This window comes from Anomaloglossus baeobatrachus, chromosome 1 (assembly GCF_048569485.1).
Source record: "Anomaloglossus baeobatrachus isolate aAnoBae1 chromosome 1, aAnoBae1.hap1, whole genome shotgun sequence".
NCBI classification, from domain to species: Eukaryota; Metazoa; Chordata; class Amphibia; order Anura; family Aromobatidae; genus Anomaloglossus; species Anomaloglossus baeobatrachus.
In genome coordinates, this window is record NC_134353.1 from 3,025,003 (window position 1) to 3,031,697 (window position 6,695).

At 56.5% G+C, this 6,695-nt stretch overlaps 1 protein-coding gene across 1 annotated transcript in view; it reads right to left on the reverse strand.

Moving 5' to 3' along the window:
• Window positions 1–6,366, reverse strand: part of LOC142303799 (beta-1,4-galactosyltransferase galt-1-like) — a 42,325-nt gene extending 35,959 nt beyond the window's left edge. The window contains exon 1 of the mRNA XM_075345534.1: window positions 6,334–6,366. The gene's annotated coding sequence lies outside the window, so the exon portion shown is untranslated. The remainder of the gene's footprint in view (window positions 1–6,333) is intronic.
• Between the last annotated feature and the right edge of the window lie 329 nt (window positions 6,367–6,695).

Sequence of the window (6,695 nt, forward strand, 5' to 3'; positions counted from 1 at the left end):
GGGAGAATAACAAGTGCACAGCAGCACAGAGGAGCCGGGGGAATAACAAGTACACAGCAACACAGCGGAGCCGGGGGAATGACAAGTGCACAGCAGCACAGAGAAGCCGGAGGAATAACAAGTGCACAGCAGCACAGAGGAGCCGGAGGGATAACAAGTACACAGCAGCACAGAGGAGGCGGGAGAATAACAAGTGCACAGCAGCACAGAGGAGCCGGGGGAATAGCAAGTACACAGCAACACAGCGGAGCCGGGGGAATGACAAGTGCACAGCAGCACAGAGGATCCGGAGGGATAACAAGTACACAGCAGCACAGAGGAGGCGGGAGAATAACAAGTGCACAGCAGCACAGAGGAGCCGGGGGAATAACAAGTACACAGCAACACAGAGGAGCTGGAGGAATAACAAGTACACAGCAGCACAGAGAAGCCTGAGGAATAACAAGTACACAGCAGCACAGAGGAGCCGGAGGGATAACAAGTGCACAGCAGCACAGAGAAGCCGGAGGAATAACAAGTACACAGCAGCACAGAGGAGCCGGAGGGATAACAAGTGCACAGCAGTGCAGAAGAGCCAGAGGAATAACAAGTACACATCAGCACAGAGGAGCCGGAGGAATAACAAGTGCACAGCAGCAAAGAGGAGCCGGAGGGATAACAAGTACACAACAGCACAGAGGAGCCGGAGGGATAACAAGTGCACAGCAGCACAGAGGAGCCAGAGGAATAACAAGTACAAAGCAGCACAGAGGAGCCAGCGGGATAACAAGTACACAGCAGCACAGAGGAGCCGGAGGAATAACAAGTGCACGGCAGCACAGAGGAGCTGGAGGAATAACAAGTGCACAGCAGCACAGAGGAGCCGGAGGAATATCAAGTGCACAGCAGCACAGAGGAGCCAGAGGAATAACAAGTACACAGCAGCACAGAGGAGCCAGAGGAATAACAAGTGCACAGCAGCACAGAGGAGCCAAAGGGATAACAAGTACACAGCAGCACAGAGGAGCTGGACAAATAGCAAGGACACAGCAGCACAGAGGAGCCAAAGGAATAACAAGTGCACAGCAGCACAGAGGAGCCGGAGGGATAACAAGTACACAGCAGCACAGAGGAGCCAAAGGAATAACAAATGCACAGCAGCACAGAGGAACCGGTGAAATAACCAGTGCTCAGCAGCACAGAGGAACCAAAGGGATAACAAGTACACAACAGCACAGTGGAGCCAAAGGAATAACAAGTGCACAGCAGCACAGAGGAGTCGGAGGAATAACAAGTGCACAGCAGCACAGAGGAGCTGGAGGGATAACAAGTGCACAGCAGCACAGAGGAGCTGGAGGGATAACAAGTGCACAGCAGCACAGAGGAGCCGGAGGAATAACAAGTACACAGCAGCATAGAGGAGACGGAGGAATAACAAGTGCACAGCAGCACAGAGGAGCCGGAGGAATAACAAGTGCACAGCAGCACAGGAGCCGGAGGGATAACAAGTGCACAGCAGCACAGAGGAGCCAGAGGGATAACAAGTGCACAGCAGCACAGAGGAACTGGAGGAATAACAAGTGCACAGCAGCACAAAGGAGCCCAGGGAATAACAAGTGCACAGCAGCACAGAAGAGCCAGAGAGATAACAAGTACACAGCAGCACAGAGGAGCCGGAGAAATAACAAGTGCACAGCTGCACAGAGGAGCCGGAGGAATAACAAGTGCACAGCAGCACAGAGGAGCCAAAGGAATAACAAGTGCACAGCAGCACAGAGGAGCCAGAGGGATAACAAGTACATAGCAGCATAGAGGAGCCGGACAAATAACAAGGACACAGCAGCACAGAGGAGCCAAAGGAATAACAAGTGCACAGCAGCACAGAGGAGCCGGAGGAATAACAAGTACACAGCAGCACAGAGGAGCTGGAGGGATAACAAGTACACAACAGCACAGAGGAGCCGGAGGGATAACAAGTACACAGCAGCACAGAGGAGCCAGAGGAATAACAAGTGCACGGCAGCACAGAGGAGCTGGAGGAATAACAAGTGCACAGCAGCACAGAGGAGCCAGAGGAATATCAAGTGCACAGCAGCACAGAGGAGCCAGAGGAATAACAAGTACACAGCAGCACAGAGGAGCCAGAGGAATAACAAGTGCACAGCAGCACAGAGGAGCCAAAGGGATAACAAGTACACAGCAGCACAGAGGAGCTGGACAAATAGCAAGGACACAGCAGCACAGAGGAGCCGGAGGGATAACAAGTACACAACAGCACAGAGGAGCCGGAGGGATAACAAGTACACAGCAGCACAGAGGAGCCAGAGGAATAACAAGTGCACGGCAGCACAGAGGAGCCGGAGGAATAACAAGTTCACAGCAGCACAGAGGAGCCAAAGGAATAACAAGTGCACAGCAGCACAGAGGAGCCGGAGAAATAACAAGTGCACAGCTGCACAGAGGAGCCGGAGGAATAACAAGTGCACAGCAGCACAGAGGAGCCAAAGGAATAACAAGTGCACAACAGCACAGAGGAGCCGGAGGGATAACAAGTACACAGCAGCACAGAGGAGCCAGAGGAATATCAAGTGCACAGCAGCACAGAGGAGCCAGAGGAATAACAAGTACACAGCAGCACAGAGGAGCCAGAGGAATAACAAGTGCACAGCAGCACAGAGGAGCCAAAGGAATAACAAGTGCACAGCAGCACAGAGGAGCCGGAGGAATAACAAGTACACAGCAGCACAGAGGAGCCGGAGGGATAACAAGTACACAACAGCACAGAGGAGCCGGAGGGATAACAAGTACACAGCAGCACAGAGGAGCCAGAGGAATAACAAGTGCACGGCAGCACAGAGGAGCCGGAGGAATAACAAGTGCACAGCAGCACAGAGGAGCCAAAGGAATAACAAGTGCACAGCAGCACAGAGGAGCCGGAGAAATAACAAGTGCACAGCTGCACAGAGGAGCCGGAGGAATAACAAGTGCACAGCAGCACAGAGGAGCCAAAGGAATAACAAGTGCACAGCAGCACAGAGGAGCCAGAGGGATAACAAGTACATAGCAGCATAGAGGAGCCGGACAAATAACAAGGACACAGCAGCACAGAGGAGCCAAAGGAATAACAAATGCACAGCAGCACAGAGGAACCGGTGAAATAACCAGTGCACAGCAGCACAGAGGAACCAAAGGGATAACAAGTACACAACAGCACAGTGGAGCCAAAGGAATAGCAAGTGCACAGCAGCACAGAGGAGCCGGTGGAATAACAAGTGCACAGCAGCACAGAGGAGTCGGAGGAATAACAAGTGCACAGCAGCACAGAGGAGTCGGATGAATAACAAGTGCACAGCAGCACAGAGGAGCTGGAGGGATAACAAGTGCACAGCAGCACAGAGGAGCTGGAGGGATAACAAGTGCACAGCAGCACAGAGGAGCCGGAGGAATAACAAGTACACAGCAGCATAGAGGAATCGGAGGAATAACAAGTGCACAGCAGCACAAAGGAGCCAAAGGAATAACAAGTACACAGCAGCACAGAGGAGCCAGAGGGATAAAAAGTACACAGCAGCACAGAGGAGCCGGACAAATAACAAGGACACAGCAGCACAGAGGAGCCAAAGGAATAACAAGTGCACAGCAGCACAGAGGAGCTGGAGGAATAACAAGTGCACAGCAGCACAGAGGAGCCGGAGGAATAACAAGTGCACAGCAGCACAGAGGACCCTTTCCCAGCGGCACAGAGAACCCTTCCCCAGAGACACAGAGAACCCTTCCCCAGAGGCACAGAGAACCCTTCCCCAGAGGTATAGAGGACCCTTCCCAGGGACGCAAAGAACCTTTCCCAGGTACACAGAGGACCCTTCCCCGGTGGCACAGAGGACCCTTCCCCAGAGGCACAGAGGACCCTTCCCAGGGACACAGAGGACCCTTCCCCAGAGGCACAGAGAACCCTTCCCCAGAGGTACAGAGGACCCTTCCCAGGAACACAAAGGACCTTTCCCAGGTACACAGAGGACCCTTCCCCGGTGGCACAGAGGACCCTTCCCCAGAGGCACAGAGGACCCTTCCCAGGGACACAGAGGACCTTTCCCCAGCAGCACAGAGGATCCTTCCCCGACAGTACAGAGGACCCTTCCCCAGAGGCACAGAGGACCTTTCCCCACCAGCACAGAGGACCCTTCCCCAGCAGCACAGAGGATCCTTCCCCGACAGTACAGAGGACCCTTCCCCAGAGGCACAGAGGACCTTTCCCCACCAGCACAGAGGACCCTTCCCCAGCAGCACAGAGGATCCTTCCCCGACAGTACAGAGGACCCTTCCCCGACAGTACAGAGGATCCTTCCCCAGCAGCACAGAGGACCTTTCCCCACCAGCACAGAGGACCTTTCCCCACCAGCACAGAGGATCCTTCCCCAGCAGCACAGAGGACCCTTCCCCAGCAGCACAGAGGACCCTTCCCCAGCAGCACAGAGGACCCTTCCCCGGCAGCACAGAGGACCCTTCCCCAGCAGCACAGAGGACCCTTCCCCAGCAGCACAGAGGACCCTTCCCCAGCAGCACAGAGGACCCTTCCCCGGCAGCACAGAGGACCCTTCCCCAGCAGCACAGAGGATCCTTCCCCAGCAGCACAGAGGACCCTTCCCCAGCAGCACAGAGGACCCTTCCCCAGCAGCACAGAGGACCCTTCCCCGGCAGCACAGAGGACCCTTCCCCAGCAGCACAGAGGACCCTTCCCCAGCAGCACAGAGGACCCTTCCCCAGCAGCACAGAGGACCCTTCCCCGGCAGCACAGAGGACCCTTCCCCAGCAGCACAGAGGACCCTTCCCCAGCAGCACAGAGGACCCTTCCGCGGCAGTACAGAGTACCTTTCCCCGGCAGCACAGAGGACCCTTCCCCAGCAGCACAGAGGACCCTTCCGTGACAGTACAGAATACCTTTCCCCAGCAGCACAGAGGACCCTTCCCCGGCAGTACAGAGTACCCTTCCCCAGCAGCACAGAGGACCCTTCCCCGGCAGTACAGAGGATCCTTCCCCAGCAGCACAGAGGACCTTTCCCCACCAGCACAGAGGACCTTTCCCCACCAGCACAGAGGACCCTTCCCCAGCAGCACAGAGGACCCTTCCCCAGCAGCACAGAGGACCCTTCCCCAGCAGCACAGAGGACCCTTCCCCAGCAGCACAGAGGACCCTTCCCCAGCAGCACAGAGGACCCTTCCCCGGCAGTACAGAGGACCCTTCCCCAGCAGCACAGAGGACCCTTCCCCGACAGTACAGAGGATCCTTCCCCAGCAGCACAGAGGACCTTTCCCCACCAGCACAGAGGACCTTTCCCCACCAGCACAGAGGACCCTTCCCCGGCAGCACAGAGGATCCTTCCCCAGCAGCACAGAGGACCCTTCCCCAGCAGCACAGAGGACCCTTCCCCAGCAGCACAGAGGACCCTTCCCCGGCAGTACAGAGTACCTTTCCCCGGCAGCACAGAGGACCCTTCCCCAGCAGCACAGAGGACCCTTCCCCGGCAGCACAGAGGACCCTTCCCCGGCAGTACAGAGTACCTTTCCCCGGCAGCACAGAGGACCCTTCCCCGGCAGTACAGAGTACCTTTCCCCGGCAGCACAGAGGACCCTTCCCCAGCAGTACAGAGTACCTTTCCCCGGCAGCACAGAGGACCTTTCCCCAGCAGCACAGAGGACCCTTCCCAGCAGCACAGAGGACCCTTCCCCAGCAGCACAGAGGACCCTTCCCCAGCAGCACAGAGGACCCTTCCGCGGCAGTACAGAGGACCCTTCCCCAGCAGCACAGAGGACCCTTCCCCAGCAGCACAGAGGACCCTTCCCCAGCAGCACAGAGGACCCTTCCCCAGCAGCACAGAGGACCCTTCCGCGGCAGTACAGAGTACCTTTCCCCGGCAGCACAGAGGACCCTTCCCCAGCAGCACAGAGGACCCTTCCGTGACAGTACAGAATACCTTTCCCCAGCAGCACAGAGGACCCTTCCCCGGCAGTACAGAGTACCCTTCCCCAGCAGCACAGAGGACCCTTCCCCGGCAGTACAGAGTACCCTTCCCCAGCAGCACAGAGGACCCTTCCCCAGCAGCACAGAGGACCCTTCCCCAGCAGCACAGAGGACCCTTCCCCGGCAGCACAGAGGACCCTTCCCCAGCAGCACAGAGGACCCTTCCCCAGCAGCACAGAGGACCCTTCCCCAGCAGCACAGAGGACCCTTCCCCAGCAGCACAGAGGACCCTTCCCCGGCAGTACAGAGTACCTTTCCCCGGCAGCATAGAGGACCCTTCCGCTCTCATCCATTGAACATCTCTACAGTACACAGGTATAGTTACGGGCACTGACCACTTTTCAGACTCGTCTCCTCGTTGTTCTTGCCAGACTGCAGGGAGTGTCACCTCCTGTATATCTGGTGGATCCTCCTATGTATAATAACTCTCAGGTGAGCTGTTAGGAAATCACCTCAGACTCTTATCATATCTTTGCTTCCAGAATTCCACCTCACATCAGAGCCCGGAGGAGCTGTGCTTCACCCTCCACCACAGTAGACATGGAAGTGACCATCTGCCTGTAGGACACAGTGGACACGGCAGAAGGACAGAAGGTCAGAGAGCGACCATAGCCTGGAGAAGGCAGCGAGCACTGCACCCAAGCCAGGCTGAGATACTCGGGGTATATCCACCACAGAACCGCAGCCATGAAAAAAG